The following is a 14,095-nucleotide window of genomic DNA, read 5'->3' on the forward strand; positions in this document are numbered from 1 at the left end:
AAGCTCCAGTTAATGCAGCTGGAAGAATTTTGTGTCGTTTTGGGCTTTTGTTTGGGTTTTTTTTGTTTGTTTGTTTGTTTTTGTTGTTGTTTTTTTTAACTGCAAACCAAAGCAGGGAAAATAATTTGACCACAGTCAAACTCTCAGTCACCCAAGCGATGCCCAACATGAACTCCGAGGAGAATGGATCACGCTCAAGCGTTTTCAGGAGTAAAAGAATAAAAGCGAGAGCCAGCTCGCTGCCCTGTGAAATCGCTGAATTATTAGTGCCACTTGTTGCTAGTGCTTCTGTTTCTGGGTGGGGTGCAGCGATGGGTCACGTTTATCAGGTTGGAGAGCACGCCAGGGCTCACCTGTTGGAATCCTCAGCGTCAGCTGACCGGAATAATAGCTGCATATTCTTATTTCAAATGTGCATGGCTTGTGCAGCACAGGCATTTCACAAACGCTCTGCAACACCAGCCATAAACACCTGGAATTCAGGGCTCCATAAATAAAAGGTGAAGGGCTCCAAGACACACCAATGGGCGGTTTGCATTTCCAAGAAAGGAAGTGAAATTAAATGAAAAATCAAGCAGTGAAATTAAATGAAATTAAATTGAACTTTGTTGAATGAAATTAAACGAAATTAAATACAATGAAATCTCGGGATTTCATTTCCTGAAAGGATGTGAAATCAAAAATCAAGGAATCAAGTGAAATAAAACAAAACTTCAAGGAATGCAACGAAGTGAAATGTAACAATCTAAACATTTCCTTTCATGAAATGAATATTCATTCAAGGAATTAAGATAAATTAAATGTAACTTGAAGGAAGGAAATAAAATCAAATTAAATGAAAGGAAATTAAAAATAAGGAAATTCAATTAAATGAAATCTCAATATTTCATTTCCTTTCATGAAATTAATTTTCAATTCACAATAGAAAATGAAATGAGAAATCAGAGAATGAAGTGAAATAAATTGAAACTTCAAGGACTGAAATTAAATTAAATGGAATGAAATAAAATTAAATCAGGTGAAATATTGAGATCTCATTTTCTTTTGTGAAATGACAAAGCAAGGAATGAAATTAAATAAAATGAATCTTCATTTAATAATTGGAAATTAAATAGAATTTTAAAAAAAAAATAAATTAAACAAAATAACAAAATGAAACTAAATGACATCTCAAGATTTCATTTCCTGACATGAAATGAATTCTCATTGCATGATAGGAAATTAAATGAAAAATCAAGAAATTAAATAAAACTTCACAGGATAAATTGAAAAGAAATTAAATTAAAAACTAATGGAAATATATAACAAAACAAAATGAAATTAAATATCCTGTAATGAAATAAAAATTAACTTAATGTCAGGAAATGAAATTAAACATCATAAACTGAAATTAAATTAAATTAAACTTCACAGAATAAAAGGAAATTTTATCAAGGAAAAAGTGAAATGTCATGAGATTTAATTAAAATAAATGAAATTTATAAAAATTAAATTAAATGAAATCTCAAGATTTTATTTCCTTACATGAGATGAATCTTCATTTCTTGTAAGGAAGTGAAATCACAAATCAAGGAATGAAATAAAATGAGATTAAATTTAATGTATATAATGAAAATAAATGAGTGTAAAAAATTAAATTAAAAATAAAAAAAAAATATAAAATGTAACAAAATGAAATTAAATAAAATCTTGAGATCTCTTTTTCTAAAAGGAAATAAAATGACAAATTTAATTTGATTTCATTTTGTTACATTTCCTTTCATTTTTTTAATTTAATTTCTTTTCTTTTTATTCCACGAAGTTTCATTTCAGTTCACTTCATTTTTTGATGTTTCATTTCATCTTTGATGTTTCATTTCATTTCATTTTTCATTTTCACTTTATTTCAGTGAATTTTCCTTTCATGAAAAGAAACGGAATCTTGAGATTTCCCTAAATTTAATTTCGTTACGTTTAATTTAAGGCAGCTGTCTTATGTGTAGGAGAAATTCACATTCTTGTTGGCCACTCTGGTTGCAAAGCTCAGGTTCACGGGTGGCTATCCTCTTTCTCGTGGGACATTTATTCCTTGTTTGGACAAGGCTCGGCTCAATCACCTCAGCCTCCTGTTTGCATCGTGCCACTGCCTGCCTTCGCATTAGCTGGGACCCCTTGTCTTCATCACCGTAGCTTCTGATACCTCCATCCTGCTTAAACCACAGCTTAAACCCTTCATTTGGTTCTTCAATTCATTGCACATTTAGGAACAATTCATTGTTCCTAAACTTCGCCGTCCCCATCACTTCCTTTCTCAAGAGAGTGTAGATTTGTAGATTTGCTTTCCATTTCCTTACGCCTACCATGGACGTGAGTGTTCTCTTTTTGTGTGTGTGGATTTTGCTTCATTTTTTCAAGTTTTGCAAGCATTATTTAACTATTTATTCTTACTGTTTCCAAGTTGCTGTAAGCACTTGGGAATGCTAAATCCAGGCCAAGGCCCTGTAGTGCTGGCACTGTGGCTGTGCCCCAGAGCTCTTGCAGCTTCCAGGCAGTGAAGAGAGGAGCACGGGCACGTTGACAGGAATAGCACAATTGTAGGAGCACAACTCTTAGTGGGAACAATCATTTTGTCTCACCTTGTCAACTTGTAGTTTGCAATACAGGGCTGGCCTCCGCTCAACACCTGCACAGATGCTCAGGTGTTAAACTAGCCTGGAAATCCAGGTCACTCCTGAGGCATGAATGCTTGATCCCAATTAACAGGGGATGAAGCAGAGAGAACCCATGAGATATAGGAATCCACAGCAGCTTTGGCAGAACTTGGTGAAGTTTCAGCCTTGGTGTTATTGTCTAAGTTTTAGTAAGCAGCAGCCTGTGCTGGCTTAGTGGCAGAGCTCAGGCAGCAATTTAAAATTAAAATATGTCAACTGAGAAGCTAAAAAAAAAAGGGATCCTAATTAGAAAATGCAGAAAACTGACAGAGAAAACCAAACACACCAAGGACATAACCCTGACTGGAAAACCTTAAAACAGTAAAGGATTTTAAGAAAATTTGGAATAGGAGTAACTCTAGCAATGATACAGACTTGAGAACATTTAAATTGATATAGGGAAGACAGGGGGCCTTGAGCCAGTTTTTATGGAATAAACTATGTATGTTAATCTTGGCAAACTCTGTTCCATAGCTTTGTCCCTGGTCATACCCAAAACACCAGGGGTGAAAGGAAGACAATATGGAATCAATTCCCTGGACAGCTCTACGCCGAGAGAGGCTGTGACAGGTTTAGAAAATAAGACAGGAACACCAACAAAGGAAGGCAAGAGGTTATTTTTCATTGAACCTTGACTTCAAGTCCATGAGAGCCTCAGTCTCACACTGAATGGAGAAGTCACAAAGGCCCAAATCCTTACACAGGTCTTTATTTTCCACATCGAATATATATATATATATATATATATATATTTATGCCATCTCATGACAATTAATGGTATCTAACGCTTAGCAGTAGCAGTGGAAGTGCCTTGCATAAGTGGGAATTCAATGTCTGAGCATGTGATGGTCTGAAATGGGCTCTGGCACATCCCTCGGTGTCCCCGGAGCCTCTGCTGTGCCAGGGCTGCTGCGGGGAGAGCAGCACGTGGGATGGAACAGAGCATCCTGTCCCTGTGGTGCACACAGGATGCTCTGGTGTGGGCTGCTGACATCCTGGGCCAAAGGTAATTACTTAGGTCTTCATTTTCGTTCTCTGACCTTCCCACTAATGTTTCTTCCCTGTTTCTATGGGTTTGTATGTGCGGCTGCCTGTGGTCTAGGTCTGTTATCGTTCCATCGTGACATCTAGATAGGCAGTAGAACGAGTGGGATACAGCACTAAGAGGTCATTAGCATTCAAATAGGTCAGGAGCTCATTCGGGGGTTTTGCATGACAGTGTTTTCCCAACTTCATGTCAGAAACAAGTGTTGATAAGGGCGAGGGCAGTCACCAGCAGCAAACAGCAAACATGAAATCAAACTTTGGTGGTGCTTGGGGGCAAGGAGGAGCTCACCTTGCACATTTGCTCACCTGCAGGAACTGGACGTCATGAAATGCTGCCCGGAAAATACAAAGTGTGCTGTGGAGAGCTGGCAGTTTGCTTCCTGCACCTCTCCTTTTCTGTCCAGGGCAATCTCATGGTCTGAGAATTTCCTGAGTATAATATGCCAAGCGAGCCTCTCCCTCCTGTCCTACACTGAGCTTGTGGGTCCCCGATTTTCAGTGTACACTAAAATGTTTGGGGATACTGTGTGTGTGTGTGTGTGTGTGTGTGTGTGTGTGTGTGTGTGTGTGTGTGTGTCTGTAGAAGATTCTGTTAGTGCTTGCTTAGATTTGTGGGTATATGTGCTTGTTAGGAATTTCATAATTTCACCCAGAGTTTCCTTATGTGTAAAATGGAGATAATAACAGGTAATTACCCACCTGGCAGTGCTGCTGTGAGGACAAGTTAACCAATGCTTGTGTGGGTGTTTGCAGATGAAAAGCATGATATTAGGACTAAATATAATGATTGAATGTTACAGAAGAGAGCTTGTATTTATTATGGTGATTGAATATGCTTTGAAAGCACTTTGTAGGTGTTTATTTCTCAAGCCAAGTTTGGGGTATGTGTCAAAGAAATGGTTAAAGTTCCTCTTTAACCTGGGAGCCGACTGTCTTTCTTCTCTCAACTAAATCTAATGTTGAACAAGGGACAAGAGAACAGAGGAATGAAAATGTGGGCAAGCTAGAGAGGAAGGGAATGAAAATGAAATGCAATTGAAGATCATAATTTCAAAGAACAAAAATGTAAAAAAATGAAAAGGAAAATAAAAGCTAGGGGAAATGAGGACAGAGGAAAGGAAAGAAACCTCAGGGACTCATGGGTGTTACATTTTCTCAGTACACGGAATTATGAGAAAGTAAACACCAATTTAAAAGAGGCATCAGAAACAATAGATGAAAAGCATATGCAGGGAAAGAAATTGAGTGAGATGGGAAGGAAGCAAGAGATGTGCTTAATTATTTTTTGTTTTCATTTTGTTAAGTGTAATGACATAATTCTTTCATTTCCTATGGGTTGTTGAGAGGCACTTCTTTGCAAATATAGAAGATGGTGCTAAGTATTTCAGAGGCTTTTTGCATGTGTTCCATGGGCAGGCTGTTGAGAGTTAAGGTGTGGATGCATTTGTCAGCCTGAGAATGGCCCTGTCTGGTTTCATTTGGCTTCCTTGCTGTCTCTGGAGAATTAATGGAACAAGTTCATTTCCATCGACTCCAGTGATGCTGCACTGCGAGTGAATCAGAGCCACTCTCACTGCTAAATGTAGCTGTTGCCCTATGAACTCCTGATCCAAAGTGTTTTTCAGGTTAAACCTGGAATGTTTTGTGATTAAACAAAAATAATAAGACAAAAGCTTAATTATTATGAACACTCTGAGTATGGTATGTTGGTGTGCAGGCTGCCCAGAGGAGTGGCAAGGGGAGGTGGACCATGAGAAGAGTCAAGTGTAAGTAACCAATACACACAGAGTTCATGGAGCAGACTGCCTTTCTCTGAAAATTGTCCTGGGCTGCAATTAAAATCACTGGCAAACATCCTTGCAGGGTCCTGTGGCCTGCTTGCTTTTGCTCACTCCGGTGTGCCCTCTCTAATCCCCACCCTCCCTACTTCAACATCTCTCCAAATCCAGGATGGCTCCAGTTCTTCGCCTTGTTTCACATTTCTTCCTTGCACCCCAAAACTTATTTTGGGCTGAATCACTCTAACCTTAACTCATTGGCCCAAATTAATCTTTTGTGTAATTCAACTGACTACAATTGACGTAAATCGAGTTACATCAGAGCTGAAATTAACACAGTCTGACTAAAATAGCACCTGCCTTTTCTACCGAACCAATGCCTGTCTCTTCCCCACTTCCACCCACATACCATGATTTTAACATTTCTTTCTCCTCATTGCTCTTTCACTTATCCCACTACCATGAGCAAGCTGTGCTCTCAGTGGTTGGTGTTGCCCTCTCTGCTCCAGCATCCTGTTCTCCTTCATGCCACAGCACAGGCTCTTGGTCCCTGTTAACAGCTGAGCAGTGCTTGTGTCCAAGTCCATGCAACAGCTTTGCATCTTCTATTGGATTTTCCTGTCCTTCACCACAGAGATGCACCATCTGAGTTCAGAGCCTATTTGCACTGGGTACTTCCCGTACCTGTAGAAATTATGGACTTACGCCAAAGAATTTGCAAGTCAGAGTGCCATGATAGACAAACAGGAGGAGGGAAGTTAGAGGAAGATGAAGTTATTTCCCAAAGGTAGCCTAGTTTAAGCCATCATGGCACTTTTCATCAACCCCTGTCTTTGGGCCCTCACCCTCACATGGTGGTAAAACATCTCCTTTGCTTGCTTTCTCCTCCCCTCTGGCTTTCTGACTTTCTTCAGCTTGCCCTTGGAGCCTGCTCATGTTGGCTAGGCTTTCTTCTCTCTTCTTGAAAAATCTGGGTGTTTGCAGCCAAAAATAAAGTATGGCTTCTCTGGATGAGCTGTACTTTATGTCTGGCAGCAAGCTCCACCTTTTGCATCTGGGTATCTCTTTGGGGCAAGTATATATTCCATAATTGCTCTAACTTATTTATTATCATGGCATATGTATCTGCAGTGTTATGCAAACTATAAAAGCTCCTAGTTCTATAGGTCACCATGTGTTTACCTTCCAAACACAGATGAGCTCAGAACAAAAGGGAATGGCAGGCTCGTGAGGAGATGAGGGCAGGGAATCACCCTGACCGAACTAATTTGCCATGGCAGTGTTCACAAAAGTAGGTTACCTAGCACTGTAGACAAACAGCTCAATCCAACCTCACTGTCTTCCAGAGGCACGAATTAATTCCCCAGCACTGCTGTGTAGTTCCACAGCAGTGGAGAGCAGCATGTCCTGGACACCCAGAGCAGGATGTTTCTCACCCTGAGTGTCGGGTGCTGAGTCTCTAATGCTGGGACTTACACGTGGAGCTTCTCGTTCCACGGCATCGGGTGCCAGCAGTAGTTTCCTGAAAGTGGTGCACAGATGCTGGGATGTTGTAGAGGCTGCCGTGGCAGATTTATCCCCAAGCTCAAAAGAGCTTTGCTGCAGTTACTGGCCTTCAGAAGCTGGAAAGCTGCTGTGCTACCTGGTGACCAAGGCCACCAGTACATCCCACACGTGGCTTGTCACAGTGCTACCCTGAACACCGGCATGAGTGATAGCTGAGCTGTGATTTGCTTTTCACATTGCTCTGAAGTGCTGAAAGAGGATCACAAGGTAATTACCTTACCTGAGCTCATGAAGTGACCCCACTACATCCCATATGCAACGTTCAGATAGGCTAGGGATAAACTACATTCTTGTGAGATATGCAAAATTCTAAGCCATTATTTTGCAGTCCTTCCCAAGACTGTCTGCTGTCCAATAGCATTTACTGTGACTTAGGCCAATTGTCAGCATGAGGGGAAAAAATAAATGCAATCATTGCTTCCTCTACTAATTGACAGCCTCAACTAAGTGGAATTAGAGCCATGAAGACTGGACTCTCTCATTCTGCTTGTCAGAGCAGAGATGCTCTGGTAGGGATGGGGATCTGCCACAGGCTGCACTCTTCCCCAGGGGATGCAGCTGCTTCTCCAGTAGAAGAACGTAAATACAGGAGGGTCTGGCAAGCAGAAACCTGCTCCTGAGCGAGCCATGCTGTAAAAGTAAAAGGAAAAATGTCCAGGGTCACTCTAAAGGGAAGAATTTTAAAAGAACCCACCTAAGTATGACAGGGTAAATAGAAAACAGTAGGTGAGTAGGATAAGCTAAACACAAGGGGAAAGATAAGGATTCTTCATCGTCAGGAGAAGGGGGAAAAGGAATATGGATAAACTCAGAGCTGTGGCTTATTTCTGTTGCAGCTTCTCCTCCCCCTCCCTTCCTCCCATGTGCTTTGCATGAGGATGCAGCACAGTAACCTGCCACAAGCTCAAAATAAAGAATACTGGGGGACAATCTGTCTGAAAAATACTCTTCCGCTGAAAAAAATATCTTAAATATGATGGATGATCAAAGTGTTCAGGTATTAGCAGTTGAGAATGGTTTATGAATCTGGATTAGTTCAGAATCCATCTGATTATTTTTAAACCTCTAAGACTGAAAGCTATAAACCTTCCTAAGAGAAATGCCATTTATTTTAAAATGAGCAGCAAAATCTTGATTAATTGAGCTGCAAAAGAAAGGGATCTAAAAACAGGCACTGGAGGAACATGAGCGCATTATGCATTTGGGTTTTGCTTTGGGAAGAATTCAAAACCAGATCTTGTTGCCAATGCCTATCCAAAATTATGATATCCTAAGCCTGAATTCAGGCATCCATAGACCCAGGAAGGGATAGTCCAGGTCACTGTTCCTGTGACATTATTATAACCAGGACCATCATCACGCCTCTGGTTGCTCAGCTGAGAAGTTCTTCCCTACTCAAGTCCAGGCAGCAATGTCTCCAGTGTCAAAACAAAGGTGTTCTGCTGGTTTCCCCATGTGTGGCTTTGGGGTGCCCAGGGTGTGCTCCTGCTTGGAGGGATGCTATGGCCTGGGACAAATGCTGCTATGCAATGTCTCAGACAAGCCACATGGTGGTTTGGCCGCACAAAAAGCAGCTGGAACAGAGGCAGGCTCTTTTTCTATAACCTTAGTTCAGCATTTATAAAGAAAAAAAAAAAACAAAAAAACATAAAAAAAAACCCAGCAAATTTTGAACATTAATTCCTGTGAAGTTTTACTTTCACACCTCCAATATGTCTGTCTGGAAACGGCCTTTCCAGAGGGAGGTTTGGTTGGCTGCTTTTATTTGCTTTCTCTGACTCACAGGAGTCACTTGTGGCACTGCTGGACAGAAGCACTGGCAAGTCACAGGCAGGGATTTTCTGGAGTTAGTAATGCTTCTGATTAGGTCATGAGCAGCTGATTTCTCCTTTGAGTTGCTTCTTTGAATGTTTTCAAGCTAAATACACATCCAAGTCCCATGTATGCTGATCTGTAAAGGGCCTCTTCAAAACCAAATCAACACACTTCTACAACATCTAAAAAAATCTAGCTCTTTCTTTATGTTCATGAATCACAGCTCAACTTGTTCCATTTCCAGGTCTAAGCCTAGGCTTCAGCCTCCTGCATCTCTGCTCAGAGGGTTCCTTTTTCCCTTCCTATGCCACTCCCTTCACACAGTTTTGCATTTATTACAAACTGCTTCCTATTCATTTTTGTATTTTTAGGGCCAACTTCTAACTTCTCTCACAGTTATATTCTTTCCCCTTCCTTATAAAAAACAGTTTCCTATTTTGCCACGGCTTCTTTTAGCCATCCTCCAGGATGTCTAAATCTTTGTAGATACCAGAGCCTCTTCTCTGTTTCCTTTCTTCCAACTGCTTTCCTTTCCTCCAGTGAATATGTAGCTTTTGAAATGAATTTGTTCACTCTGGAACACTCTTGTCTCTCTTGCATCCCCCCCACTGACTCCCTCTTACCCACCACTTTGGTTATAACTTTGCCATAACTTTGGCATGTCTCGTCATCAGCACGTAACTCCATCTCCCGCTTGCTCTTGCTGCACTGGCTGGAGATCTGCTCCACAGTACCTGGACAGTCCCAAGAACCACTTCCTGCCAGTCTGCTACTTCTCCCTCCAGCCTCTGCCAGGACACCCACCCCAGACTTCCTTGTCTGCTCCACTCCCTGTTAGCTCTCACCCGAGCATTTTCTTCCCCAGAGAGCTGATAGCAATGTTGATAGAATATCAACTGGCAGGTGGCCAGTACACAAATAAGTGCATGATGCTGCAGACCTGTTGCTGTCTTAATTTTTCAGTGCCCCCATTCCTGGTGTTCCTTTGTTTGTAAAGCACACCATGATTTGAATACTACATAATTATAGCTGCAATTAAGCATCCTATTCAGAGGCTGCATTGCTGATTCCTCTCTGCTTTCTTAAGCCAGAGCTTCCATTCAAGATTTGGCTCATCTGCAAAGAGACTCTCTACAGCTGTCTTTCTTCATTTCTTTCCCCCACCCCCTGAAGGAGAAACAAAAGTAAATGCAGGTGACATTAGTTTGGGGTTTCATTTTTTTAAGCTCTTCTCTACACCAGCCCTGTGAAGTAGAGTAGTATTTTCCTCATTTTAGAGAATGGGAACTGAGGCACAGCAGATGACTTGGCTAAGGCCCCTCAGGGTACCTCAGCTGAATTGCAACCAGCTTGAGTCCCTGCCTGTATGGGTGTTGAAAGAGCAAGAGACCAGGGTCGTCATTCTTTCTTACAGGAAACTGCCTAAAAGTACTGCTTTGTAAAGAGGAGCAGACAGGGAAAACAGCTAAAGGTCTTCCTGTGTGTGCTCAGTCAGCAAATACCTCGCTGCAAGACACGCGTTATGTGAGCCTGTGAACGCAGTTGTTCCTTTCTGCTCTCTTCAGAGGACTCTCTTACCTATTTACTCTCACATGGAAACATGTGAGTGGGAGGCCAGAAGCAGTTGACTCATTTGCGGCAATTCTCCTGTTCAGCAGCTAGGTTTTCTCCCTGAGGCAGTGTAATGTGACAGAAAGGAAGCTTCTGAAAGCATTTCTTCATCCTCCGGATTGCAGTCTGTCACTGCTGCTGCAGAAGTGACACACCTGCCTGCCGCCGCCTGCAGCTCTTTGGGTCACTGGAGGGGGAACGGGGAAGGCAGGAGCTTCTTCCTCTCCACCCTGAAATCACCTTGTTTTGGGCTTTTTTGCTCTGCCAGTACTTGGACATGACTAACGCACCTGTTCCTGTGCTGGCTTGGCAGCCCTTGCAAATGGGATTTCGGACTCGGGACAAGTGGAGCACGGCTCGCTGTGCACGTAGCAGTCTCCCCACAAGCTCCTGGATGCTGATCCAGAGAAGAGTCAAGAAGGTGCAGTCTCCACCAAGCCTTTGTGAGTCTTGCTGTGGTGCCAGCCTGCACAGGGAAGGAGTACGGTGTTTAATAACACTAGGTGCCTATTTATTTACTCTTGTATTTCAGGACAGCAAAATCCTGTCACCTCAGACTAACCTGCAGCTGACACAATGAGAAATGGAAAACACTCTCTTGTGTCCTCCATCACATAAACAATTAGTTGTCTGCACAGCTAATTTTTAAGCAGTTGCTGCTTTTTATGGAGGGAAAAAAACCAAAACCAAACAACAAATGAAATCAAATCCAAACAAAAAAAACAACCCAAAAATTAGTATGGTTGAATCAGAGACATTTTGGTAAATCATGCTGTTTTGTTTTGGAGGATGCCACTCCTCACAAAAAGACTTCTACTATACAGCTCTTGAACACTGCATCACAAAATGATACCTTTTTTAATATTTGCCCCTGTTTTTTCTCCTGTTTTGCATGTAGATGGTAACTGTTCTTCAGCAAAATAAGATGTAGGTGAGGGGAAAGCATCAGGATTTTATTCCTAAAGAGCTGAGCACACAAAGGTTTATAACAAGAGCTTGTAGCAGTTTGTGCCACACGAGAAACACTGCTGGGAAATTTATCAAAGAATATATCATGAGGTGGACTATTTAGGGACTGAAATTACATAGGAAGACTAACAAGAGAGATGTGTGCTCAGGACAAGCACAGTCGCAATTAATGCTAAATATAAGGTGCCATATCTTTATCTAATGCACAGCCTGCACTGCCTCGCAAAGGAAAGTTAAGCAATTAGGCCCAAATAACCAGATTATACGTGGGAGGTGTTTGAAGACAGATTTAAAACACTGTAATAGGGTTGGGGGAGGGTTACAACAAGAGGTAATATTTCCTGATAGGTTAGTTCACATCCTTTGGAAAACATTCTGGAACCAGACCAGAAAAGTAAGCAAGGCCTTAACCAGGACTTGGCCTGGGACGACACCCAAACAGAGGCGAAAAGTAAAGAGACCCAACCCTGCCTGTGCACAAGCATCCCCTCCAGCAAGTAATCCCTGGGAACAAAACAAATCCAGTGGCAGATAGCATAGTTCTGTGTGGATCGGCAGCTGCCTCAGCACAATTCAAAATCAGCCTTCCCCTTTCTTATTTCTCTTGAGCTGGTGCTAAGGGCAGAGAGGAAAACCTGAGCCCAGACAATAATGACTCTCTTTAAGAGTGGGAACTGGAATTCCCTCCCAGAGGATCCAAGGGCAGGGCCAGGTGCAAGTCTTTCCCCCACCCTGCCTGCCAAGTGTCTTCTTCTCCCGTCCTGAAGGTTTGGATTGACTCTGTGGCAGAGAGGGCATTTTGTTTGCACAGCCCTTTATACTCCTCTGAGGTGAGGCTGTCCGCTGGAGGATCAGGGGAAATCAAAAGGAAGTGAATCATCCAACCTTATAAAAACTCCAGATCAGGAAAAGACTTGGTTGGAATGTACTGATGTGGGAATGGGGGGGGTGGGGGTGAGATGGGAAGGGATTGCTTTGGGAAGAGGTCTCTCTCAGCTTCTGCAAAGCTCCTTGCCCCTATTTATCCTTTCAACACACAGACAACATTTTGTCTTCTAGTGTGAGAGGTGGGGGCTAAACATTTCATCACAACAAAGTGAAAATAATCTCTGCTGCCTTTACTTGGATGTGGGAAATACTCTCTTGCTTTTAAATACAAAACTATACATACATTTGTGAACCTACTGTTGCTTTCATGTGGGAGCCTTAGGTGAACACAAAAGACTACATTGTGCAGCTACAAATGAACAGAGCATCCAGGATTAAAGAGATTTTATTTAGCCCCACATTAAATAGCAGAGCTGATGGCAGCCTCTGATACAGAAAAAAAAAACATAACCAACAAGTTATTTAGCAAGCATTGGAACTAAGAAAGTCACATCTCCTGTATATTTGTATATTGTGGTTGATTGACCACGGTGTCTAAGATGGCAAAAAATTAATTTGAAGCTCTTCCTACAGATCAGACTCTTATTAGCATTCTCAATTTTATGGAATATCTGAAGTCTAATAAGGCATGAACCCATGTTGTAACTTTCACTGTCGGGGACTGTGAGAGAGTCTCTTTTTGCTATCAGGCCTGTTATTTTTCACAAAATCTGTAGGGATGTAATTGCACTTCTGCCAAACTTGTTTGAAATCAAACAGTGGGCTCAAAAGTTTATTAGAGACATGGACAGACAGGCAGATGCAAATACCATGACCATGTAAGTCTCATTTCCATCAGAAATAAGGCTAAAAGAGCTTACATGGAAATTAATTTTTAAAGGAGACTTGATAGGCAGAGGAGTAGACCTTTGCAAAGTGTAATTTCAAATTTTAAGTGTATTTCATGCTAGGAAATACTCCTGAAGACAGTCTGGAATACCAAAAGTATCTCTTTAACCTGAAGGAGAGGAACAGCACAGCACGAGCTATGGTGGGTGGCCCACCTGATCCTTGTTTTTTTAAACTAACTCACACTGAGGGCAGGTGATTTCTTAGAGAGAGAAACAAAGAGCAGCTTTAGAAGCTCTGTCTCCTGTAGTTTTTTTCTACATGTGAGCACTTAGGGCTACTCACAGATGTAAAGCACTGCAAATGCCTCTGAATGTTTGTATTTCACCACTGCCTTGGACTTTGTCCTTGCTCTGACACCAGCCTGCTGAGCAGCCTCTGGCACATTGCTGTGTCATCTTCCCCTCTGTAAACTGGGTACCCCACACCACCTGCTTCTCTGGAGTCGCTGAGCTGACAGAGGATTCAGAAAGGGCTGGCTACCAGCTCACTGCAGCCAACACACCACTGCCTGTGGCCACCATGGTGCTCTGCCCATGTCCCTGGCCTCAGTCGTCTCCCCCTCTTCCTTATTCCATCCCTCAGGTGGCTGATGAGTCTGAAAAAGGGGGGAAAAGGTCTTAAATAGACTTCTGAATTCGCACACCAAAATACACCCAGGGCCCAAGCGTGGTTCTCCTCCAAGCACTGCGGTTGGGACACTGGTGCCAGCCGTGCCAGGGTGTTGTCCCAAATCTGGGTTCTTTCACTCAGTGGGGAAGCTGATCCACGCACAGAGTTGAGATACTCGATTTTATTTCATGTCTGCGCAGAGACGGGTGCAAAGTGGTAAACCCACAAAGC

This window comes from Poecile atricapillus, chromosome Z, assembly GCF_030490865.1.
Source record: "Poecile atricapillus isolate bPoeAtr1 chromosome Z, bPoeAtr1.hap1, whole genome shotgun sequence".
NCBI lineage: Eukaryota > Metazoa > Chordata > Aves > Passeriformes > Paridae > Poecile > Poecile atricapillus.